The sequence below is a fragment of the Beta vulgaris genome, chromosome 7 (genome assembly GCF_026745355.1).
Source record: "Beta vulgaris subsp. vulgaris cultivar EL10 chromosome 7, EL10.2, whole genome shotgun sequence".
In the NCBI taxonomy this organism is placed as follows: domain Eukaryota; kingdom Viridiplantae; phylum Streptophyta; class Magnoliopsida; order Caryophyllales; family Amaranthaceae; genus Beta; species Beta vulgaris.
Genome location: NC_079208.1, coordinates 23,035,548 through 23,063,329, shown reverse-complemented (window position 1 = coordinate 23,063,329; position 27,782 = coordinate 23,035,548). Strand labels below are relative to the sequence as shown.

The window sequence follows — 27,782 nt, the reverse complement described above, 5'->3', positions numbered from 1 at the left end:
CATTTGTTACTGATAAAGGTATATATTGTTATAAGGTCATGCCTTTTGGTTTGAAAAATGCAGGTGCAACATATTAGTGACTAGTTAACCAAACGTTTAAAGATCAACTGGGCGACACTATGGAAGTGTACATAGATGATAAGCTCGTCAAGTCCAAGCGAGCAGATGATCACATTCAGCACCTGTCGGAGGCTTTTGACGTCCTACGAAGGTATGGCATGAAATTGAATCCTACTAAGTGCACAATTGGAGTGTCTGCAGGAAATTTCTTAGGATACGTCGTTATGCAACGAGGAATCGAAGCTAGCCCGGACCAAATAAAGGCTATCACCAATATTCAATCTCCACGAAGCGTCAAGGAAGTACAAAAGTTGACCGGTCGTGTGGCCGAGTTGAATCATTTCATATCCCGGTCATATGAGAAATGTCACCTATTTTATGACGTCCTGAGAAAGAATAAGGGCTTCGAGTGGACGCAGCAACAGGAAGACGCGCTGCAAAAACTTAAAAGCTACTTAGCGTCGCCGCCATTATTGTCAAAACCAAATATCGAGGAAACGTTGCAGCTCTATCTCGCGGTAAGTAACGTGTCCGTCAGCGTTGTTCTGACGCGGGAAGCGGAGAGCCAGCAGCTACCAATCTACTATGTCAGTATGTCTCTGCTAGACGCGGAGACCAGGTATTCTTCATTAGAAAAGCTCATTTTAGCCATAGTCGTAGCTGTTTAAAAGCTTAGGCATTATTTCGAAACACATATTGTTGTCGTTATGACTAATTATCCTATCAAGTTTGTCTTGCGACACCCAGAATAAACAGGTCGCATGAGCAAGTGGGCAATAGCACTCAGCGTGTACGATATCCAGTTTCATCCAAGAACCGCTGTCAAGTCACAAGCTTTGGCAGATTTTGTGGCAGACTTTAGCCCAGAGCTAGAAAAGCTTGCGGACGACGAAGTCGCAAGGATTAATCAAGTGAACGACGACTCTTGGATATTGTTTGTTGATGGATCTTCTAATTTTCGTGGTGCAGGTCTAGGCATTGTGCGAAAGTCACCACCAGGGGGCAAGATAGTACGAGCCATTTGCTGTGAGTTTAGAGCGACGAATAACGAAGCCGAGTACGAGGCACTCATAGCTGGAATGACGTTAGCAGAGGACATGGGAGCAAAAGCATTGAAAGTCTTCAGCGATTCACTGTTGATAGTCAGCCAAGTCAAAGGCGAATTCGCAGCAAAAGACTCTAAAATGGCCATGTATTTAGAAAGAGCTCAGAGTAAAAGTAAATTGTTTAATTCATTTGACATTTTGCAGATACCTAGGGACCAGAATACACAAGCAGACGCATTGGCTAATCTCAGATCTTCTTTAAGGGACGTTTCGTTTATGTCCGTCCCTATTATTCATTTGACAAGCCCTGCTATCGCTAGGAGGATCAGGGACGCTGTCACAACGACGGCCGAACAGCTTCGAGACAATCATGGGGTTGTCAGTAACATCGATAATCTCGCACCTGAGAGCGACCCTGACGCCCATGAAGTAAGTATCAGCTGGACAAAAACATAAGGCGAAAGCACGCGTCGGGATACGTACTCATTCAAGGAGTACTGTTCAAAAGGTCTGCCGCGGGCCCCTACTTGCGCTCTTTGGAGAAGGATCAGTGGGGGCAAGTCCTGAAGGACATGCTGGAAGGCACTTGTGGAAATCACTCAAAAGGACGCAGCTTATCCAATAGGGTATTGCGCATGGGCTATTATTGGCCAACAATGAGGAAGGACGCAATAAGGTATGTTGCCAAGTGCGATAGTTGTCAACGACATGCAGGTATGACGCACAAACCCTGTGAACCTTTGCATCCTACTCTAACACCTTGGCCTTTCATGAAATGGGGCATGGACATAGTTGGCAAATTACCTCCAGCCCCAGGTTAGAAGGTCTTTATGTTGGCACTAACTGACTACTTTTCTAAGTGGATTGAAGTAGGTTCTTTTCAACAGGAACGCGATAAGGAAATGATTTCTTTTTTATTGCAGGTTTGGTGTTCCGTCCGAGATAATATGCGACAATGGGTCGCAGCTCATTAGCAAAGAGACAAAACGTTTCTGCGATGAATGGGGTATAGCGTTGTTAACGTCAACACCAAGATACCCGCAAGCCAATGGACAGGCTGAGTTCAGCAACAAGACGATCATTGACTCCTTGAAGAAGCGACTCACGGCTAAGAAAGGTAAATGGGCGGAGGCGTTGCCTTCCATCTCATGGGCAAATCGCACGACACCACGCACTGCGACTGGACAAACACCGTTCTCACTAGTCTATGGTTGTGAGGTTGTCCTGCCTTCGGAGGTGAGCGTCCCAACTGCGAGGTGCAGCCTAGCGACAGAGCGACAGAACCGCGATGAATTGATAAACGACCTAGATACCATTGAGGAGTTGCGCGACGCAGCGTTGGTACGAATGGCAGCCCAGCAGCAAATAGTCGCGACGAGCTTTAACAAGAACGTCAAAGCCAAATCCTTCGTCGAAGGAGACTGGGTCTTAAGGAAAGTATTCCAGAACACACAAGAGGCTAACACTGGTGAGCTAGGATAGAAGTGGGAAGTACCGTATCAAATTAGTAAAGTGATAGGCAACGGGGCCTACCAATTGGTCCAACGTGACGGAAGCTCCGTGCCACGTAGCTGGAATGCCACGCACCTCAAACGATACTACTTTCAAGCTAGGTAGCAAGCTTTGTTTTCCCAGTAAAAAAAAAAGATATATATATATATATATATATATATATATATATATATGTAGAGAGATATAGATAGATGGTAATGCTATTATATCTGTGTCGCTAGTTTCCAGCGACCGTAGTGTTCTCTCACTGGGTGTTATTGAATTGCAGGGAAGCTGCTCCCGTCCATCTTGATTACGTTGCGACGATTTTTTGCTACCCTGTAAAGTCTTTTGGTACACTATTGCCTCAGCTGACGTTATGACAGGGGCATAGTCATTTAAAGGCTACAAAAGCTGACGACATCTCGTCTATCTCTTTGACAAACATATGTAAGTTTTTATGTATTCTCTATATGTATTGTAAAGTCATCTAGTCCAAACGATACGTCTGAACGACCAATAATGGCTCTGACTAAGTCCAAACGATACGTCTGAACGATCAACGATGGCTTTTACTAAGTTCAAAGTATTACGTCCGAACGACTAATGATGGCTTACTGAGCGCCCGACCATCCTCTAGGAACGCCAGAATAACGACTGAGACACATACATGCAATATAAAACAGAGACATAAGAACAATTTTTTCCAAGTTCAAAAGCGTCAACGTAATGGTCACCCCCGTATGTGACCCAAAAAAAAAAAGAGTTTAAAATGACAAATAGTTATGGCCACCCCCGTGGGTGACCCAAAAGTACAGTACTAACGGTCACTCTTTCAAGTGACCTATAACAAAAGTTTGAATAATTTTTAGATAGGAGGGGGGATGATATAAAGGACATAAAAACTAAACGGCAGGAACCTCTTCAGCTTCATTCTCTGACGCAACAGCTGGTAAGACAGTGGCTGTGTAACACCCCCAAAATCCATACACGTCTAAAGCTACGTCGCATCGACTTTGGGAGTGTTACCGCCGCGATGGAACGCAAGGCATAATTAGAAATACGGTAACTCAAATTCATTGTCTCAAAACCAAATTGCAGCGGAATAGAAAATGTAATTACAACTCGGGAATCATAGACGACCCCTCTTTATTCAAACTCAACCCATGTAATAATGTTCCATAAAATTCATTAATGATCAAACCAAAAGATAACTTCAAACTACAGTCTAGCCCCATATGCTTGATGTCATGCAGCAGCACCAGCTCACCTAGTCTGCTCCCCATTGAAGTATCAATAGTTCATCACAGGACAACAAACACATAATAACAAACAGGGTCAGCTATGCTGAGTACGTAATGAACCATTGAAACTATATGAACATAAATGATGCATACATTACAACTGTTACATGAACCTACGTTATCTCACATCCTTTAATCTTTCATATTTGGCATCGAACGGGCACCGTCATCTTACTAGAATCATACGGGCTACTGAATCCTTAATAGACAACTTGGTCTATTAGATGAAATGCAAATACGGTTTTGTTCCGTCTCACACCCATCACCTTAGTATGCATACCCCAAGATCGAACGGAACCTTCCGCCTACTTGAGTTATCAAAATATAAGGACACTACTGTCGTCACAGTAGGCCTGCGTAGGAGTGTAGGACAAGTCCTACACTCCCCCATTGTTCTATACTTGTAGGGAGTCCAACTACAAGTATCGCCATAATCTTCTTTAATTACCAATCATTCTTTTATAACTTTAAGGAGTCATTTACATACTCTCTTAATTACCAAACTCAATCTTATCCCTAGTAACACTCTTGTTACTCTATAGATCAGATTAATAATGCGGATGTTACACTACGATAGAACTTCGCATTTCAATGCAACATATTTCAATGCATCATATTGATTTCACGTTATAAACGTCTAACCAAACAATCACAATCAAATGTTCCCTATCATGGTACTAGGTTCCAATAACATGAACTGCAACCTAAACATGATACTAAGCTTTGAAAGTAAACTGGTACGCGTACGTACCTTGTAACGGAGAATTTTCGCTGACTTAATAGAACGAGCCGCTTATGAAATTGGGACCTAAATCGTTAAAACAAAGCTTTAGTGTTACGTCCTTGATAACACTAACAACTACTACGTACTAAGACCATAACGATCTAACGATTCGAATTACGCAATAGTTAAAACCTTATTCCAGAACTTTCGTTATAATTCTAATCTAGTGAATTTAACGCCTTTTAGAAGTCAGAATTAGTGAATAACTAAGTTATTTAGTAACATTAGTCCACTATTTTACCAATCCAAAATGTCATAAGTCCAACCTGTCTTATGTCCAAAAGTCAAGTCATATGTCCAAGGTAAGTCATATGTCCAAAGTAAGTCATATGTCCAAGAGTAGGTTCCATGTCCAAAAGGTAAGTTCCATGTCCAAAGGTAAGTTCCATGTCCAAAGTCAGATTTCATGAAACAGATTACTCATGAAACAATAATAATGTAACTAACAATAAGGCACCCTTTTCCTACTTCCAACTTATTCCAATTACAAACCTAACCAGAATTTATACTTAAAACAGAACAATAACTTAATTAGTTAACAATCTAATAAATTACTAAACACTCTAATTATTAATTATAATTTACAAACCTTTCTTAACTACGAAACAGTAAATATAAGAATAATTAATAAACTGACATACTAAGTTAAGTACAAAATTATACCACTGACTTTCGCCGGCACAAAATTCCGGCGACGGAACTCCGGTGGCCTTCGCTCGCCACACAGCCCACTCGAGCCTTCTTCGGTTCGCTGGCGCGCACAGCAGCGACGCACCCTTCGCTCGCTCTCGACCTACGCACAACAACACACGCACGACTCCCTCGAATCACCGCACAACTCTTCGCACCAAACTCCTTCGACCCTTCGCACAACACCTTCGACACACCCGCACGCCTTTCGTACCAAAACCTCGAACCACAACCTCGGCACACCCTCGTCGCTCGCAACCTCGGCACACCCTCGTCGCTCGCAGCGCGAGTTCGCACCACTCGAGACCACGCCCGCGCGACCCTCAAACACCGACAGAACTCTTCGCACCAACCCTTGTGCGCGACACCACTCGTAGCCTTCGTCGGAATTTTCGCACGAAGCCAACGAAGAAAACGGTGAGAGAATCCCGAGAGAGAAGAGAAAATCTGAGAGAGAGAGAGAGAGATCGAGAGAGAGAGAGAAATTCTGAGAGAGAGAAAAATCGAAAAGAGAGAGGAGAGAGTGAAGTCGGCTGAGGAGAGGGAGAAGAAAGGTTTAGGGTTTTCTGAAATTCCTCTCCTTTTCTTTTTATACTCCCTTCCAAAAGGTAGTAACCCTAGGTCGATTAGGTTACTCTTTTAAAATTCCGGAAATTCCTAACAAATTCATATTACTAATAATTTATTCCTATTAACTTGTAAATAAATTAAAATACCTTTTTTATTAATTCTTTTATATTTTCTTAATTAGTACGAAATTAGTATAAAAATACGGAGTATTACAGGCTTCCCCCCTTAAAAGAAGTTTCGTCCCGAAACTTTGAGGTAGCCCGTCTTAACGACGATCTTTTGCACTTCTAAGTCCCAAATTTCACAAGCGTTTTCTAACGTTCACACAATAGATAAGCAATTTTCACACATAACTAGCATATAACTAACATAATCAACATAATTAACATACTTTAGGGTGAAAGCGCGAAATTCTATCGCATTCTTCCCCCCTTAAAAGAAAAGTTACGTCCCCGTAACTCACGTACCTCTTGGAAAAGCTCAGGGTACTTCAGACGCATTGCATCTTCGGCTTCCCATGTGGCTTCCTCGGTAGTTTGATTTCTCCACAACACCTTGACAATTCTGACGTCCTTATTCCTCGTACTTCGCACTTTGCGGTCTAGGATCTGGACAGGTTTCTCCTCATAGGACAAAGTTTCGTCTATCTCTACGTTTTCAGGTTCAAGGACATGTGACGCATCAGGTACGTACTCCGGAGTTGGGATACGTGAAACACGTTATGGACCCTTTCTAGGTCGTTGGGTAAATCCAGGCGATAAGCAACTTTCCCTACCCTCGCCAGTATCTCATAGGGTCCTATGAACTTAGGGCTTAGCTTCCCCTTTTTCCCGAATCGCATCACTCCTTTCATTGGGGACACCTTAAGCAACACTTTTTCCCCAACTTCGAAATTTTCGTCCCTTCGCTTCTGGTCCGCATAGGATTTTTGCCTGTCCTGTGCAGTCTTAATCTTTTCTTGAATGACTCGCACTTGATCCATCGTCTCTTGAATCATATCAGGTCCTAACACTACGTCTCACTGATGTCGTTCCAACACAAAGGGCTACGACACTTTCTCCCGTACAACGCTTCAAATGGTGCCATCTTAATACTAGCATGGTAGCTGTTGTTGTATGAGAATTCTATGAGGTCCAAATGGTCTTCCCATGACCCTTGGTATTCTAAAGCACATGCTCGCAACATGTCCTCTAAGGTCTGAATAGTTCGTTCTGTTTGACCATCGGTAGCTGGGTGAAAGGCTGTACTCATTAATAGCTCACTACCAAATGCTTCCTGGACCTTTTTCCAGAAATTCGACAGGAATCGAGAGTCTCGATCTGATACTATACTTGTGGGTACTCCATGCAATCGAATGACATTTTTCACATAAGCCTTGGCTAAGGCTTCCATACTCCACGTATCTTTCATAGGTATGAACCTTGCTGTCTTGGTTAGTCTATCCACTATCACCCAAATGGTATTATTGCCTCCCCGACTCCTAGGTAAGGCGACAACGAAGTCCATGGATATCGAGTCCCATTTCCAGTCGGAATGTCTAAGGGTTGAATCTTTCCCTGAGGTCTCTTGTGTTCACTTTTGACTTTCTGGCATGTTAAGCATTTGGAAACAAATCAGCTACTGCTCTCTTCATACCAGGCCACCAAAACATCTTCTTGAGGTCCTTATACAACTTATCTCCCCCTGGGTGGACAGAATACGTCGTGTTATGACCCTCGCTCATTATCTTTTGTTTCAGCTCTTCACACTTTTGTGGCACGCACCACCTACCCTTATATCGTATGCTCCATCCTCATGGATCGCAAACCCCTCTGCTTTGCCCTCCTTAAGCTTTGCCTTGACTCGCTCAAGTTTCACATCCCCAGGTTGACTCGCCCTTATCTCTTCTAGGAAGTTAGGTTCGATGGTTAGGGCACTCAGCAACTTTCTACCTCCCCTTCATGAACAACTTCTATCTGAAGTCTAGAGAATTCCTCACAAAGTTTGTCGGCAACGACTAATGTATTCAGGCTATGGCTAGACTTGCGACTTAACGCATCAGCAACAACGTTGGCTTTACCCTCATGGTATTGGATGTCTAAGTCATAGTCCTTGATGAGCTCTAACCATCTGCGCTGCCTCATGTTGAGGTCTTTCTGGGTGAAGATATATTTAAGGCTTTTGTGATCGGTGAAGATACGGCAGGTTACTCCATAGAGGTAGTGTCTCCAGATTTTGAGTGCAAATACTATGGCGGCCAGTTCTAGGTCATGTGTTGGGTAATTGACTTCATATGGCTTCAACTGTCGGGACGCATAAGCTATAACTTTCCCGTTTTGCATCAGAACACAACCCAACCCATTTTTGGATGCATCACTATACACATCATATCCTTCGTTCCCATTAGGCAAGGTTAGGACAGGGGCTGAGGTTAATCTCTCTTTGAGTGTTTGGAAGGCCTTCTCACTGTCCTCATTCCAGGTAAACCTACAATCCTTCTTCATCAGGTTTGTCATAGGTTTTGCTATTTTGGAGAAGTCTTTCACAAATCTCCTATAGTAACCGGCTAAACCCAAGAAACTTCGTATATCCGTGACATTCTTTGGAGTAGGCCATTCACTCACGGCTTTGATTTTCGCAGGATCGACTGATACACCCTCCTTAGAGATAAAATGACCCAAAAATGACACTCTTTCCAACCAAAATTCACATTTCGAAAACTTTGCATATAGTTGGTTGTCCCTAAGTGTCTGCAAAATGACCCTCAAATGATCCTCATGTTCCTCCTTGTTCTTAGAATAGATCAGGATATCGTCTATGAACACTACGACGAATTTGTCTAGGTAGGGTCGGAAAATTCTATTCATAAGGTCCATGAAAACTGCAGGTGCATTGTTAACCCAAAAGGCATAACCGTAAACTCATAGTGGCCATATCTGGTTCGAAAGGCAGTCTTAGGTATATCATGATCAACAATCCTCAACTGATGGTAACCAGACCTTAAGTCAATTTTGGAGAACATCCCCGCACCCTGAAGTTGGTCGAACAAATCATCAATCCTAGGTAATGGATACTTGTTTTTCACAGTGACATTGTTCAACTCCCGGTAGTCTATACATAACCTCAAGCTACCATCCTTCTTTTTCACAAATAGACGGGTGCTCCCCATGGCGACATGCTAGGTCTAATATACCCTTTTCTAGAAGTTCCTCTAACTGGTTCTTTAACTCATTCATTTCTGCCGGAGCCATCCGATACGGGGCTTTCGAAATGGGTCCAGTCCCAGGTACTAGGTCAACGGTGAACTCTACATCTCTCCTTGGAGGCATACCAGGTATTTCCTCAGGAAAGACATCCTGGAATTCGGACTATGGGCACATCTTCAGGCCTTAACGGATCATCCTCCACTCTTCTCACTGAACACATAAATAGGGGCCAACCCTTGTCTACGTAGTTCTTAAGTTGTAACGCATTGATAACTTTAATTCCTGGTTCTCGAGGTATCCTCCTATATGACACTCTTTTCCCCAAAGGGTCCTTTAGTTCCACTTTTTGCGCATCGCAATCTATCTTAGCCCTGTACTTCCCAAGCCAATCCATCCCCAGAATGATATCTAGGTTTGATAAGTTAAACTCTATCAGATCAGAGGGAAAGTATCCCTCACCTATCTTTAATGGCACTTTTAGGAATCTTTTAGAACAATTAACAGTCTCCCCAGATGGAATGACTATAGGCATAGAAATCGACTCAGACTCGACCAATGTTAAATTTCTAACAGTTGCATGGGCAATAAATGACAAGGATGCTCCAGAATCAAATAAAACTTTAACAGGAGTGGAGTTGATAGAAAATGTACCCGTGACAACGTCTCTACGAGCCTCTTCTTCACTAGCCGTCATCATGTACAGCTTCCCTTTGCCCTTATCTTGGGAACTAGTTGCATTGTTAGCATTAGAGACTTGGTTGCTGGTATTGGTAGCGGGCTTGGAATAGTTAGAATTCCCATTGTAATTACCTCCCCCGTTACCATTCCCGTTACCATTTCCGTTTCGGGGCTTGTCCCCATAGTTCCCCTTCCTTTGGCCATTGGGGTTTAGCTTGTTTTTCGAATAGCATTCATAGGCTCTATGCCCCATCTTCCCACATTCCCGGCATTCAACCTTGTTACCCTCACAATCCTTACCAGGTGGTTGTTCGGGCACTTTCTACACCGATATACACGCTCAGGTCTGCGGTTATTGGTGTTATTGTTGCGGTTGTTGTTGTTGTTGTTGTTGGATTAGGGTTATTGTTGGGTCCCTTACCAAAATTTCTCTGAGGGTTTTGATTATTCTGGTTCCCGTTGTGCTTTTTCTCAAACTTTGGCCCTCAGGGTTTGGGTTATCCTTACGTTTCTCGCCCAGCTTACCCCCTTCCTCCCTTTTCCTGATAGCATAAAGGTGGGCAGCTTTGCCAAACACATGGTCCAGAGAGGTGAATGTATCTCCCCCCGTCTACCCTGCAGGTCAAGGGTAAGTCCCAATTCAAAACGTGAGGCTTTAGCCTCCTCAGTAGGGGCAATCTCTGGGGCAAACCTCATCAGTTCAATAAATTTTCGGTAATATTCCTCTACCGACATGGTCCCTTGTTCCAGCATCATGAACTCTTGGGCTTTTTGTTTCTTAAGATACGGAGGGTAGTACTTGTCTCTTAGGGCCTTTTTAAAAGTTTCCCACCCGAAACCCGGTTGGCTGAGAAGGTTGTCCTTAGCCTGGGTCCACCAGAAATGGGCATCCCCCTGCAGATAGTAACTAGCTAAGGGCACTGTTTTCTCGTCAGGACAGGTTAGGTGAAGAAAAGCTTATCAAATTCCCCAACCCAGTTTTCCAACTCTTCAGGTCCCCCTTTTCCATTTAGTATAGGTGGGTTCCTACGGGCCACTTTTTCAGATAGGTCCACCATCCCGGCTGTGACCTTGGGCTAAGTTGGCTGTAATCTGTACTAGGTCACGTATCGATTGCTCGATGTTAAGAGAGGTGTCAGGGGCGCCTCCCGATCGAACCATTCTGCGCTGAAATTAACATAGTAGCTATTTCAGTGACTTACACATAATTTTTTTTTTAACTTATTCAACGAATACACATTTAACATATCAACATATATTGCGAACACCTTTAAGTCTGTACTGACTTGCATTACAATTATCCAAAATAAGATGCCATAATTAACAATAAAGATAATACTATGCACTATTATTGAAAATGGGAATGTAATATTTGTAAAGAAATACTATATATATATATTATATAATCAAATAATGTTACTCCCTAATCGGCATGCAAGCCTTATTATCCCTAACATAACAAATGAACAAAAACGATCAAAATAAAACAAAAATCCTAATCCTACATATATGTTCAAAAGAACTATGGGCCAAGACGGTGAGCTTCATCCTCTGATCCAGAATCCTCCATCCCTCCATCAAGGTCAATCTCATCTGCCTCAGGCTCGCCGTCCTCAAAGAATATATCCTCTAGTATGGGTCCTAGGTCTTCCTCGGGTCTTCTTCCTCGATGGGATCCTCCTCCTCAATGGGATCCTCCTCCTCAATGGGATCCTCCTCTCGGGATCCTCCGCCTCAATGGGATCCTCTTCCTGAACAGGATTCTCATCCTCAACAGGGTCTTCATTCTCAGCAGGGTCCTCTTCCTCAACTGGTATATCCTCTAGTGGAGGTGGCTCATCATCATCATCCTCCCCATGTAACCCTGGTACAACCTGGACCCCACCCAACACTATAATGAAGGTCCTATTGTTCCTTTCATCATCAGAGACGTAAGTGACTGTCCTAAGATTCTGAAAGTCATCGGCACTAACTCATCCTCAAATGGCTGGTATCTTGGCCTTTTGCCACAGGTGCTGATGGCGGTTCAGGTATGACCCCTGGGTTCTCAGAATTCCCATCTATGGCCCTATTGCTCGAACTTTCCCTTTCAGATGAAGTAGAAGGGTTTTGACCCCTGGTCTCACGAACCCTCCACTCATTCTCGCAGTATTTAAGGTCAGTGAGGAAGTGCTTTTCGGAAGGCAGGTTCTGGATATCCGTAGGTATGCTTATTCCTATTGAAATACCCTTCTGGAGTCCACATATCCCCATACCTACGATGAACAAATCTATATGGCTCTATATCTGGAACATAACGAAGCATGAAGTGTATCCTAGAGCCCTCAGATCGTAACCATTGTTCCCCTTGCATAATTCTGTAATCCATAGCAGACTTCATTTTAAAGAACCACATATCCCAGTCTTCCCCTACTTGTTTCATCAAAAAGTCCCTACAGCCTATGTCGTGAACCATCTGTGAAAGTAAAAACAAAATAGAATAGTCTAAGTTTTTGTAAAGAGGTAAATGCTCATTTGAATCAAATAAAATAGTTTTTATACTTAAATAAGTTTTGAGTCTAATCAATTTAGACCTATCTTTGTACACTCTCTTAATCTAGTCACATTTGAAGATTTCAAGAACCTTTCACATTTCAATTACACAGAGAGTACATACAAGTTCGAGATACAAACAAAGTGCAATGATAACATGCCTATGACTTAATGCATATGACATGATCTATATGCTCCTAGCCCATACTACCCGTTTTGAAATCGTTTCGAAAAGTCTTTGAAAATAGGAGCTTCTGGCTCTGAATCCAGTTTTGTAACACCCCCAAAATCCATACACGTCTAAGCTACGTCGCATCGACTTTGGGAGTGTTACCGCCGCGATGGAACGCAAGGCATAATTAGAAATACGGTAACTCAAATTCATTGTCTCAAAACCAAATTGCAGCGGAATAGAAAATGTAATTACAACTCGGGAATCATAGAGACCCCTTTATTCAAACTCAAACCATGTAAAATGTTCTATAAAATTCATTAATGATCAAACCAAAAGTTAACTTCAAACTACAGTCTAGCCCCATATGCTTGATGTCATGCAGCAGCACCAGCTCACCTAGTCTGCTCCCCATTGAAGTATCAATAGTTCATCACAGGACAACAAACACATAATAACAACAGGGTCAGCTATGCTGAGTACGTAATGAACCATTGAAACTATATGAACATAAATGATGCATACATTACAACTGTTTATGAACCTACGTTATCTCACATCCTTTAATCTTTCATTATTTGGCATCGAACGGGCACCGTCATCTTACTAGAATCATACGGGCTACTGAATCCTTAATAGACAACTTGGTCTATTAGATGAAATGCAAATACGGTTTTGTTCCGTCTCACACCCATCACCTTAGTATGCATACCCCCAAGATCGAACGGAACCTTCCGCCTACTTGAGTTATCAAAATATAAGGACACTACTGTCGTCACAGTAGGCCTGCGTAGGAGTGTAGGACAAGTCCTACACTCCCCCATTGTTCTATACTTGTAGGGAGTCCAACTACAAGTATCGCCATAATCTTCTTTATTACCAATCATTCTTTTATAACTTTAAGGAGTCATTTACATACTCTCTTAATTACCAAACTCAATCTTATCCCTAGTAACACTCTTGTTACTCTATAGATCAGATTAATAATGCTGATGTTACACTACGATAGAACTTCGCATTTCAATGCAACATATTTCAATGCATCATATTGATTTCACGTTATAAACGTCTAACCAAACAATCACAATCAAATGTTCCCTATCATGGTACTAGGTTCCAATAACATGAACTGCAACCTAAACATGATACTAAGCTTTGAAAGTAAACTGGTACGCGTACGTACCTTGTAACGGAGAATTTTCGCTGACTTAATAGAACGAGCCGCTTATGAAATTGGGACCTAAATCGTTAAAACAAAGCTTTAGTGTTACGTCCTTGATAACACTAACAACTACTACGTACTAAGACCATAACGATCTAACGATTCGAATTACGCAATAGTTAAAACCTTATTCCAGAACTTTCGTTATAATTCTAATCTAGTGAATTTAACGTCTTTTAGAAGTCAGAATTAGTGAATAACTAAGTTATTTAGTAACATTAGTCCACTATTTTACCAATCCAAAATGTCATAAGTCCAGCCTGTCTTATGTCCAAAAGTCAAGTCATATGTCCAAGGTAAGTCATATGTCCAAAGTAAGTCATATGTCCAAAGTAAGTCCCATGTCCAAAAGGTAAGTTCCATGTCCAAAGGTATGTTCCATGTCCAAAGTCAGATTTCATGAAACAGATTACTCATGAAACAATAATAATGTAACTAATAATAAGCACACTTTTCCTACTTCCAACTTATTCCAATTACAAACCTAACCAGAATTTATACTTAAAACAGAACAATAACTTAACTAGTTAACAATCTAATAAATTACTAAACACTCTAATTATTAATATAATTTACAAACCTTTCTTAACTACGAAACAGTAAATATAAGAATAATTAATAAACTGACATACTAAGTTAAGTACAAAATTATACCACTGACTTTCGCCGGCACAAAATTCCGGCGACGGAACTCCGGTGGCCTTCGCTCGCCACACAGCCCCACTCGAGCCTTCTTCGGTTCGCTGGCGCGCACAGCAGCGACGCACCCTTCGCTCGCTCTCGACCTACGCACAACAACACACGCACGACTCCCTCGAATCACCGCACAACTCTTCGCACCAAACTCCTTCGACCCTTCGCACAACACCTTCGACACACCCGCACGCCTTTCGTACCAAAACCTCGAACCACAACCTCGGCACACCTCGTCGCTCGCAACCTCGGCACACCCTCTCGCTCGCAGCGCGAGTTCGCACCACTCGAGACCACGCCCGCGCGACCCTCAAACACCGACAGAACTCTTCGCACCAACCCTTGTGCGCGACACCACTCGTAGCCTTCGTCGGAATTTTCGCACGAAGCCAACGAAGAAAAACGGTGAGAGAATCCCGAGAGAGAAGAGAAAATCTGAGAGAGAGAGAGAGAGATCCGAGAGAGAGAGAGGAAATTCTGAGAGAGAGAAAAATTCGAAAAAGAGAGAAGGAGAGAGGTGAATGTCGGCTGAGGAGAGGGAGAAGAAAGGTTTAGGGTTTTCTGAAATTCCCTCTCCTTTTCTTTTTATACTCCCTTCCAAAAGGTAGTAACCCTAGGTCGATTAGGTTACTCTTTTAAAATTCCGGAAATTCCTAACAAATTCATATTACTAATAATTTATTCCTATTAACTTGTAAATAAATTAAATTACCTTTTTTTTATTAATTCTTTTATATTTTCTTAATTAGTACGGAATTAGTATAAAAATACGGAGTATTACAGGCTGGAGCTTCCTTCTCAGTTTCAGAGTCAGGTGGCACGTCTGACGCTATGAACCTGGCACAAGATGAGGCGTTTTCATCAACCTTTGATGAAGAGTCCGCCGTCGCAACCAAGTCCTCTTCGTCCATCAGATCCTTCATGGATCCCATGTACTTGAGGACTAGGTCGATGTCCTTCTGGTGGCGTCCACGACGCCGTCCTCTTCATCAGAAACTGCTGCATCAACTTAGCCCGGACCCTAGTTGTCACTTCAGCCTCGAGCATGTCCAGCTCATTCTTCTGTGCGTCAACGGTCGCCTGGAGTGCCGTGATCTCCTCACGCGAAGATTCTTCCAGCTTAGAGGCCTTCTGCCTGATCTCTTCCAGCTCCTCCTCATTCTTCTTGAGAGTGTCCCCCATCTCCTTCATAGTCTTCTTACAAGACTCCACTTCAGCGTCTTTGGACTTTGCGTCCATTTCAGCCTTCTCCATTCTCTGCTTCATGGTCAGATGACCCTTTAGCAGAGATGAAATTTCCCTCTTAGCCATCAGGAGATGTTGAGAAGACTGCAAAAAAAAGAGACACGATGCGTGTCATTCGGAGAATCGTAAGTCACTATCATAAATCGCATATTAGTGTCGCAAAGGAAAAACAAGCGTCTATACCTGAAATAGAAGTTCTAGCCCGTCCGACATCATGCGAGGAAGAGTATGGTCCTTGATCCTCTCCATGGCACTGGGAAAAAGGAACCTGTCAGCCTCAGGCCATATGGACCTCTTCAACGACATGAAGTCGTTAGGGACGGTCACAGAGTAGGAAGGCCCGCTCTTGTCTGGAGGGGCCAGGAAGTCAGTTTTGCGCGCCTTAGACACGGCGTCATGTTCATCGCCCAAATGGACGATGACTGTTGTGTCCTTCTTTGTTGACGCTGACGACAGGGACGCCGCGTCAATAGAGGACTCCCTCTTACGTTTGCGCAGCATCTCAGCTAGCGCCTGACCATTCAAACTCCCCCTAGGACGTGACTATGATGAACCTGTTCAAAAAGGTACCAGAGTTAGTAACGCGAGGTTCTTCCTTGGAAAGTCCTACTTAAAAGTAAAAGACAGATAGACTAACCAGATGCCATAGATGAACAACTGTCTTGAGAAGCAAATAAAATCCTTATGGAACTGCCTATCTTCCTCCGGTACCTTCAAAAACTTGTCACAAAGACTCTAAGACTCGTCGCGATGCGACAGTAGTTTAGGGCTAAGACCTGCAGTAAAAACGATGTAAGAGTAGTGTTAACGACACAGTACGAACTTAAAAAGACTGAAATTAAACACACCTTCGGTGTTCCAGCCGCCAACCAAAGACGTCCCGGCTTCCCCTAGCGACGACCTCTTCACAAAAACAAACCTTCTTCCAACCTCTGTCATTTGATTGAATTCCCCCGACCAGAGGTTCTAACCTCGCTTTTGCATGTAGGGCTATCCTATTTTTTGCTTTAACCCTAATTTCGTAGTGCAGCAGTAGGTCGTGAAGGGTGAAGGCCTCTTCTCATGACGATGTTACCCTGTCGATGACACTAAGAATCCTCCAGACTTGGGCATAATTTGCCCAGGACTGATTTGGTAAATTTGCATCAGATCCCTTGCTAGAGGGGTGAAGGGAAGTCTAAGACCTATCTTGAAAGGGTATTCATAGAACACTACCCATTTGGGAGGACATAATTATGGTGGTTCGTCAGACTCAGCGTTCCTAATGACAGTTCTTTCGGGCAAATTCCCTAAATCTAAGAACCTTAAAAGGTCCTCCTCATACATCGTGACAGTTCATCCTCATTCTCTACCCTCGGATCTACAGCTTTCTCTTTCCATTTCGATTTTTCTTGGTTCTTTACAAAGGTCCTAATGCTACGTCTACTAGGTGCCATGAAAACAGTAGAAGTAGTAGAGCGAATTAAAGGGAAAAACGAAAAAGTATGAAATTACCTGGTGTCAAACGATCGATTTTTCCGGCGGAGAGAATAATAGAAGTTAAGGAAGTTGCCTTACTTAAAGAGAGAGGAAGATTTGATGAAATTGGAGTGAAGATTGAGTTATTTAAAACTGCCTTAGTTATTTATACCAACAAGAAGTAATCATGACAATTGGGCCAACGGTTATAATTAAAACGACAATTTAAAAAACAAAAACTAATTTTGTAGTTTGAGACTCTTGAACTACAAAAAATGAACCGCTCGAACGGATCTCCTTTACCTTCCTTGTGTTTCCTTGGAAATCTTTTCTATAAACTGACAAAAGTAAGACTTATCTTGTGATTTTTGATTTCCTAATGACATTGACAGAGTTTCTTTTAATTTAAGAAATTTTTTACAATTGTCTCATGGGTTTTGTGTCACCCCGATTTCAACAATTGGGGGCAAACTGTTATGGCTGAATTTTTTGACAGGATGACATTGACTCAATGACGCGATGACTCGATGACATGATACCATCTGACATAGCTACGAAGTAATTAAGACCCGAAGACGCAGCAGAGGACGTGAGATTAGAGCTGGGGCATTAAAGAGTAAAAGTCCGGCTAAATAAGGAAGGAGTATAACAAGCCATAAATTGAGCCGTTGAGGAGCGTGAATCAAGACGTTGGAGCATAAGTGAAGGAGATCACCATGATTGAAGCATAAGAATAAACGTAATAATTAGTAGATTTATTTCTGTATTCATTGAAAAAGCCAAGAAAAAGAAGAAGGCATATAAAAGAGGGAGAGGTCTTAGACGAGTTTTTTACACAACATTATTGGAAAAACGCTAGAGAGAACTTAGCATTCTTGTAACGACAGTCAAGTCACAAAGAAAGATAGTAAAATATATTAGTTTGGTGGATATCCAACCACCCGCGGTTTTTTACCCATCTTTATTGGGGTTTTCCGCGTCACCATTTTCGTATGTTCATCCCCTTTGATCCCCTTTACAATCTTTGTCGTATTGTCTTTAACATAATCTGGTTAACACGTCCCACAACTTTAATTTCGTCGTAAGCGATAAATTTTAGCATAAACACTTACCATTTTACGTTGGTTTCGGAAGCTACAGTTCCTTCATCATAAGCATATAGCGAGAGTAATGTTGATTTGTCTATCATCATATGCTTGGAACACTCGTTGTCGAGCTATATCTTACGAGTTGTTCCCCTCCCTAAATATTGTTTGTTTCTTCATTTTGGGTTGTCATAAACTAAGAAATATAATCCGTAAAGTGAACCCAAAAAGAAATTATTTGTGCATTTTAATATTTGTAGGTTAGTCAAAAGAGATAATATAGTTAAAGCATATAATGAAATAAAGTTCCTTAAAAAGTATAGTCTCATATGAAAAGGAACTTCTGCTTTGTTCAAGTGAACTAAGATTAATTTCAAAAGAATTGGAACTTGTGCCTAATGTTGGTATGTTTCTATACCATTTAACAGTTCCACTAATCTTAGTCTACCATCGCTTTCTTCAAATCAATAGTCAATGTTTCTTGATTTTTAAAAAATGATTTTATGCATTTAATTTAATGGAAATAAAATAAGTAGACAATAGGAACAATTGGCTATTATAAGAGAATAAATGCACTGAGACTTTAATTACTTAACTCACTTAAGCACTTAGTCAGGTACAGTTAAAGCTTCATCAATTAAGATCCTATATAATAGTCGATTATTTGGATTAAACGCGAGATTAGATCATAGGATCATGGATTTACACGTTGTTTCTTTCCGTGAGGAACAAACACATCATGCACCACTTTGTATACGTTCAATTGAACGTGTTATATCTAGTATCTCACTTTCCTGAATTCTAGGAAATTGTTCAGCATAAAAAATAAATTTTAGTTCTTTTTAATAATATCTAAGAAGGTTTTTCTTTAAATATAAAAGATTAATTTTTTTATTTAAAACTTTTTATAAAAAAAAAATTCTTTAAAATGATTTAACTTAGTCAAAATCCTTTTTTTAAAAAAAAAATCCTAAATTTTATCCTTGAACTTATGCTATCATTAGGACATGAGTATCAGTTAAATGTTGATTCATGCTTAATTACTATGTTCGTGTGATTATATTAGAGTTCGTTTGAATCAATTTAGTTGTGTCAATACGTATGTTCCTTTCAGAGGAACTGACGATCATTCTCTTATTACATCCATAAGTTCCTTTACCAATATTAATTATATCTGTAGACAAACCAACAAAATATAATTATACTTGCACCAAAACTTGAAGTGAAGTTAGATTGAAATAATTCATATATATGTAACAATCCTAAAACAACTTCTCTTTCACAACCTTCTACAATCATGTATTAAATCGAAAATCAAATTTGAGAATAATAATGACCAAGATATATAGTATGTAAAGATTATTACCCAATTTCCTAGGAAATATGTTCACCTTTACATACTTTTTCTAGATTTCGTAGTCATATAACTCATGTCTAGAACTACTTTCTAGAAACAACTAACCTCTACATCAAGATATCTCAATTCCTTTCACATTACCTGCAAAATAAGAAAGTTCTTTTTTTTTTTTGGTACCCAAATATATGTTGGGGCTTTTCTTGTTAATAGGAGCAACATAAAATATCCATATTCATGATCCACGCACATATCTACCACTACTAACAAGCAACATCATATACTGACATAAGAAATATTTTAAATATGCATTATGCATAATAACACTATCTTTTGGCTAATGAATAATAATATGAGCACGATATAACATGCAAAAAATAATGCATTTTCCTTACGAGGAGAGCCAGCAGCTACCAATCTACTATGTCAGTAAGTCTCTGCTAGACGCGGAGACCAGGTATTCTTCATTAGAAAAGCTCATTTTAGCCATAGTCGTAGTTGTTAAAAAGCTTAGGCAATATTTCGAAACACATATTGTTGTCGTTATGACTAATTATCCTATCAAGTCTGTCTTGCGACACCCAGAATTGACAGGTCGCATGAGCAAGTGGGCAATAGCACTCAGCGTGTACGATATCCAGTTTCATCCAAGAACCGCTGTCAAGTCACAAGCTTTGGCAGATTTTGTGGCAGACTTTAGCCCAGAGCTAGAAAAGCTTGCGGACGACGAAGTCGCAAGGATTAATCAAGTGAACGACGACTCTTGGATATTGTTTGTTGATATATCTTTTCATTTTCGTGGTGCAGGTCTAGGCATTATGCTAAAGTCACCACAAGGGGGCAAGATAGTACGAGCCATTTGCTGTGAGTTAAGAGCAACGAATAACGAAGCCGAGTACAAGGCACTCATAGCTGTAATGACGTTAGTAGAGGACATGGGAGCAAAAGCATTAAAAGTCTTCAGCGATTCACTGTTGATAGTCAGCCAAGTCAAAGGCGAATTCGCAGCAAAAGACTCTAAAATGGCCATGTATTTAGAAATAGCTCAGAGTAAAAGTAAAGTGTTTAATTCATTTGACATTTTGCAGATACCTAGGGACCAGAATACGCAAGCAGACGCATTGGCTGATCTCAGATCTTCTTTAACGGACGTTTCGTTTACGTCCGTCCCTATTGTTCATTTGACAAGCCTTGCTATCGCTAGGAGCATCGAAGACGCTGTCACAACGACGGCCGAACAGCTTCGAGACAATCATGGGGTTGTCAGTAACATCGATAATCTCGCACCTGAGAGCGACCCTGACGCCCAGGAAGTAAGTATCAGCTTTACAAAACCATTTTATGATTTCCTTGCTAATGATGTACCCCCAACAGATAAGGCGGAAGCACGCGTCGGGATACGTACTCATTCAAGGAGTACTGTTCAAAAGGTCTGCCGCGGGCCCCTACTTGCGCTCTTTGGAGAAGGATCAGTGGGGGCAAGTCCTGAAGGACATGCAGGAAGGCACTTGTGGAAGTCACTCAGAAGGATGCAGCTTATCCAATAGGGTATTGCGCATGGGCTATTATTGGCCCACAATGAGGAAGGACGCAATAAGGTATGTCGCCAAGTGCGATAGTTGTCAACGACATGCAGGTATGACGCAACAAACCATGTGAACCTTTGCATCCTACTCTAACACCTTGGCCTTTCATGAAATGGGCATGGATATAGTTGGCAAATTACCTCCAGCCCCAGGTTAGAAGGTCTTTATGTTGGCACTAACTGACTACTTTTCTAAGTGGATTGAAGTAGGTTCTTTTCAACAGGAACGCGATAGAAATGATTTCTTTTTATACACTAACATCATTTGCAGGTTTGGTGTTCCGTCCGAGATAGTATGCGACAATGGGTCGCAGTTCATTAGCAACGAGACAAAACGTTTCTGCGATGAATGGGGCATAGCGTTGTTAATGTCAATACCAAGATACCCGCAAGCCAATGGACAGGCTGAGTTCAGCAACAAGACGATCATTGACTCCTTGAAGAAGCGACTCACGGCCAAGAAAGGTAAATGGGCGGAGGCGTTGCCTTCCATCTCATGGGCAAATCGCACGACACCACGCACTGCGACTGGACAAACACCATTCTCACTAGTCTATGGTTGTGAGGTTGTCCTGCCTTCGGAGGTGAGCGTCCCAACTGCAAGGTGCAGCCTAGCGACAGAGCGACAGAATTGCGATGAATTGATAAACGACCTAGATATCATTAAGGAGTTGCGCGACGCAGCGTTGGTACGCATGGCAGCCCAGCAGCAAATAGTCACGAGGAGCTTTAACAAGAACGTCCAAGCCAAATCCTTCGTCGAAGGAGACTGGGTCTTAAGGAAAGTATTCCAGAACACACAAGAGGCTAACGCTGGTAAGCTAGGACAGAAGTGGGAAGGACCGTATCAAATTAGTAAGTGATAGGCAACGGGGCCTACCAATTGGTCCGACGTGACAGAAGCTCCGTGCCACGTAGCTGGAATGCCACGCACCTCAAACGATACTACTTTCAAGCTAGGTAGCAAGCTTTGTTTTCCCAGTAAAAAATAAAAGATATAATATATATATATATAGATATATGTAGAGAGATATAGATAGATGGTAATGCTATTATATCTGTGTCGCTAGTTTCCAGCGACCGTAGTGTTCTCTCACTGGGTGTTATTGAATTGCAGGGAAGCTGCTCCCGTCCATCTTGATTACGTTGCGATGATTTTTTGCTACCCTGTAAAGTCTTTTGGTCCACTATTGCCTCAGCTGACGTTATGACAGGGGCATAGTCATTTAAAGGCTACAACTGCTGACGACATCTCGTCTATCTCTTTGACAAACACATGTAAGTTTTTATGTATTCCCTATATGTATTGTAAAGTCATCTAGTCCAAACGATACGTCTGAACGACCAATAATGGCTCTGACTAAGTCCAAACGATACGTCTGAACGATCAACGATGGCTTTTAATAAGTTCAAAGTATTACTTCCGAACGACTAACGATGGCTTACTGAGCGCCCGACCATCCTCTAGGAACGCCAGAATAACGACTGAGACACATACATGCAATATAAAACAGAGACATAAGAACAATTTTTTGCAAGTTCAAAAGCGTCAACGTAATGGTCACCCCCGTAGGTGACCCAAAAAAAAAAAGAGTTTAAAACGACAAATAGTTATGGCCACCCCCGTGGGTGACCCAAAAGTACAGTACTAACGGTCACTCTTTCAAGTGACCTATAACAAAAGTTTGAATAATTTTTAGATAGGAGGGGGGATGATATAAAGGACCTAAAAACTAAACGACAGGAACCTCTTCAGCTTCATTCTCTGACGCAACAGCTGGTAAGACAGTGGCTGGAGCTTCCTTCTCAGTTTCAGAGTCAGGTGGCACGTCTGACGCTATGAACCCGGCACAAGATGAGGCGTTTTCATCAACCTTTAATGAAGAGTCCGCCGTCGCAACCAAGTCCTCTTCGTCCATCAGATCCTTCATGGATCCCATGTACTTGAGGACTAGGTCGATGTCCTTCTGTGGCGTCCACGACGCCGTCCTCTTCATCAGAAACTGCTGCATCAACTTAGCCCGGACCCTAGTTGTCACTTCAGCCTCGAGCATGTCCAGCTCATTCTTCTGTGCGTCAACGGTCGCCTGGAGTGCCGTGATCTCCTCACGCGAAGATTCTTCCAGCTTAGAGGCCTTCTGCCTGATCTCTTCCAGCTCCTCCTCATTCTTCTTCAGAGTGTCCCCCATCTCCTTCATAGTCTTCTTACAAGACTCCACTTCAGCGTCTTTGGACTTTGCGTCCATTTCAGCCTTCTCCATTCTCTGCTTCATGGTCAGATGACCCTTTAGCAGAGATGAAACTTCCCTCTTAGCCATCAGGAGATGTTGAGAAGACTGCAAAAAAAAAGAGACACGATGCGTGTCATTCGGAGAATCGTAAGTCACTATCATAAATCGCATATTAGTGTCGCAAAGGAAAAACAAGCGTCTATACCTGAAATAGAAGTTCTAGCCCGTCCGACATCATGCGAGGAAGAGTATGGTCCTTGATCCTCTCCATGGCACTGGGAAAAAGGAACCTGTCAGCCTCAGGCCATATGGACCTCTTCAACGACATGAAGTCGTTAGGGACGGTCACAGAGTAGGAAGGCCCGCTCTTGTCGGAGGGGCCAGGAAGTCAGTTTTGCGCGCCTTAGACACGGCGTCATGTTCATCGCCCAAGGACGATGACTGTTGTGTCCTTCTTTGTTGACGCTGACGACAGGGACGCCGCGTCAATAGAGGACTCCCTCTTACTTTGCGCAGCATCTCAGCTAGCGCCTGACCATTCAAACTCCCCCTAGGACGTGACTATGATGAACCTGTTCAAAAGGTACCAGAGTTAGTAACGCGAGGTTCTTCCTTGGAAAGTCCTACTTAAAAGTAAAAGACAGATAGACTAACCAGATGCCATAGATGAACAACTGTCTTGAGAAGCAAATAAAATCCTTATGGAACTGCCTATCTTCCTCCGGTACCTTCAAAAACTTGTCACAAAGACTCTAAGACTCGTCGCGATGCGACAGTAGTTTAGGGCTAAGACCTGCAGTAAAAACGATGTAAGAGTAGTGTTAACGACACAGTACGAACTTAAAAAGACTGAAATTAAACACACCTTCGGTGTTCCAGCCGCCAACCAAAGACGTCCCGGCTTCCCCTAGCGACGACCTCTTCACAAAAACAAACCTGTTCTTCCAACCTCTGTCATTTGATTGAATTCCCCCGACCAGAGGTTCTAACCTCGCTTTTGCATGTAGGGCTATCCTATTTTTTGCTTTAACCCTAATTTCGTAGGCAGCAGTAGGTCGTGAAGGGTGAAGGCCTCTTCTCATGACGATGTTACCCTGTCGATGACACTAAGAATCCTCCAGACTTGGGCATAATTTGCCCAGGACTGATTTGGTAAATTTGCATCAGATCCTTGCTAGAGGGGTGAAGGGAAGTCTAAGACCTATCTTGAAAGGGTATTCATAGAACACTACCCATTTGGGAGGACATAATTATGGTGGTTCGTCAGACTCAGCGTTCCTAATGACAGTTCTTTCGGGCAAATTCCCTAAATCTAAGAACCTTAAAAGGTCCTCCTCATACATCGTTGACAGTTCATCCTCATTCTCTACCCTCGGATCTACAGCTTTCTCTTTCCATTTCGATTTTTCTTGGTTCTTTACAAAGGTCCTAATGCTACGTCTACTAGGTGCCATGAAAACAGTAGAAGTAGTAGAGCGAATTAAAGGGAAAAACGAAAAAGTATGAAATTACCTGGTGTCAAACGATCGATTTTTCCGGCGGAGAGAATAATAGAAGTTAAGGAAGTTGCCTTACTTAAAGAGAGAGGAAGATTTGATGAAATTGGAGTGAAGATTGAGTTATTTAAAACTGCCTTAGTTATTTATACCAACAAGAAGTAATCATGACAATTGGGCCAACGGTTATAATTAAAACGACAATTTAAAAAACAAAAACTAATTTTGTAGTTTGAGACTCTTGAACTACAAAAAATGAACCGCTCGAACGGATCTCCTTTACCTTCCTTGTGTTTCCTTGGAAATCTTTTCTATAAACTGACAAAAGTAAGACTTATCTTGTGATTTTTTGATTTCCTAATGACATTGACAGAGTTTCTTTTAATTTAAGAAATTTTTTACAATTGTCTCATGGGTTTTGTGTCACCCCGATTTCAACAATTGGGGGCAAACTGTTATGGCTGAATTTTTTGACAGGATGACATTGACTCAATGACGCGATGACTCGATGACATGATACCATCTGACATAGCTACGAAGTAATTAAGACCCGAAGACGCAGCAGAGGACGTGAGATTAGAGCTGGGGCATTAAAGAGTAAAAGTCCGGCTAAATAAGGAAGGAGTATAACAAGCCATAAATTGAGCCGTTGAGGAGCGTGAATCAAGACGTTGGAGCATAAGTGAAGGAGATCACCATGATTGAAGCATAAGAATAAACGTAATAATTAGTAGATTTATTTCTGTATTCATTGAAAAAGCCAAGAAAAAGAAGAAGGCATATAAAAGAGAGGGAGAGGTCTTAGACGAGTTTTTACACAACATTATTGGAAAAACGCTAGAGAGAACTTAGCATTCTGTAACGACAGTCAAGTCACAAAGAAAGATAGTAAATATATTAGTTTGGTGGATATCCAACCACCCGCGGTTTTTTACCCATCTTTATTGGGGTTTTCCGCGTCACCATTTTCGTATGTTCATCCCCTTTGATCCCTTTACAATCTTTTGTCGTATTATCTTTAACATAATCTGGTTAACACGTCCCACAACTTTAATTTCGTCGTAAGCGATAAATTTTAGCATAAACACTTACCATTTTACGTTGGTTTCGGAAGCTACAGTTCCTTCATCATAAGCATATAGCGAGAGTAATGTTGATTTGTCTATCATCATATGCTTGGAACACTCGTTGTCGAGCTATATCTTACGAGTTGTTCCCCTCCCTAAATATTGTTTGTTTCTTCATTTGTTGTTCATAAACTAAGAAATATAATCCGTAAAGTGAACCCAAAAGAAAAATTATTTGTGCATTTTAATATTTGTAGGTTAGTCAAAAGAGATAATATAGTTAAAGCATATAATGAAATAAAGTTCCTTAAAAAGTATAGTCTCATATGAAAAGGAACTTCTGCTTTGTTCAAGTGAACTAAGATTAATTTCAAAAGAATTGGAACTTGTGCCTAATGTTGGTATGTTTCTATACCATTTAACAGTTCCACTAATCTTAGTCTACCATCGCTTTCTTCAAATCAATAGTCAATGTTTCTTGATTTTTATAAAAATGATTTTATGCATTTAATTTAATGGAAATAAAATAAGTAGACAATAGGAACAATTGGCTATTATAAGAGAATAAATGCACTGAGACTTTAATTACTTAACTCACTTAAGCACTTAGTCAGGTACAGTTAAAGCTTCATCAATTAAGATCCTATATAATAGTCGATTATTTGGATTAAACGCGAGATTAGATCATAGGATCATGGATTTACACGTTGTTTCTTTCCGTGAGGAACAAACACATCATGCACCACTTTGTATACGTTCAATTGAACGTGTTATATCTAGTATCTCACTTTCCTGAATTCTAGGAAATTGTTCAGCATAAAAAATAAATTTTAGTTCTTTTTAATAATATCTAAGAAGGTTTTTCTTTAAATATAAAAGATTAAATTTTTTTATTTAAAACTTTTTATAAAAAAAAAATTCTTTAAAATGATTTAACTTAGTCAAAATCCTTTTTTTTTAAAAAAAAATCCTAAATTTTATCCTTGAACTTATGCTATCATTAGGACATGAGTATCAGTTAAATGTTGATTCATGCTTAATTACTATGTTCTGTGATTATATTAGAGTTCGTTTGAATCAATTTAGTTGTGTCAATACGTATGTTCCTTTCAGAGGAACTGACGATCATTCTCTTATTACATCCATAAGTTCCTTTACCAATATTAATTATATCTGTAGACAAACCCACAAAATATAATTATACTTGCACCAAAACTTGAAGTGAAGTTAGATTGAAATAATTCATATATATGTAACAATCCTAAAACAACTTCTCTTTCACAACCTTCTACAATCATGTATTAAATCGAAAATCAAATTTGAGAATAATAATGACCAAGATATATAGTATGTAAAGATTATTACCAATTTCCTAGGAAATATGTTCACCTTTTACATACTTTTTCTAGATTTCGTAGTCATATGAACTCATGTCTAGAACTACTTTCTAGAAACAACTAACCTCTACATCAAGATATCTCAATTCCTTTCACATTACCTGCAAAATAAGAAAGTTCTTTTTTTTTTTGGTACCCAAATATATGTTGGGGCTTTTCTTGTTAATAGGAGCAACATAAAATATCCATATTCATGATCCACGCACATATCTACCACTACTAACAAGCAACATCATATACTGACATAAGAAATATTTTAAATATGCATTATGCATAATAACACTATCTTTTGGCTAATGAATAATAATATGAGCACGATATAACATGCAAAAAATAATGCATTTTCCTTACGAGGAGAGCCAGCAGCTACCAATCTACTATGTCAGTAAGTCTCTGCTAGACGCGGAGACCAGGTATTCTTCATTAGAAAAGCTCAT

General features: G+C 41.0%; 2 long non-coding RNA genes across 2 annotated transcripts; both read right to left on the bottom strand.

Annotated features, from left to right (window-relative positions):
• Nucleotides 1-3,829: 3,829 nt before the first annotated feature.
• On the bottom strand, nt 3,830-5,411 carry LOC130592233 (uncharacterized). Its single transcript, XR_008970495.1, has 3 exons — nt 5,349-5,411; nt 4,653-4,709; nt 3,830-3,872 (listed from the first exon to the last, which is right to left on the bottom strand). It is a non-coding gene; the product is annotated as an uncharacterized LOC130592233 (long non-coding RNA).
• Nucleotides 5,412-11,819: 6,408 nt separating this feature from the next.
• Nucleotides 11,820-14,572, bottom strand: LOC125491622 (uncharacterized). Its single transcript, XR_008967127.1, has 3 exons — nt 14,389-14,572; nt 13,696-13,752; nt 11,820-12,263 (listed from the first exon to the last, which is right to left on the bottom strand). It is a non-coding gene; the product is annotated as an uncharacterized LOC125491622 (long non-coding RNA).
• Between the last annotated feature and the right edge of the window lie 13,210 nt (nt 14,573-27,782).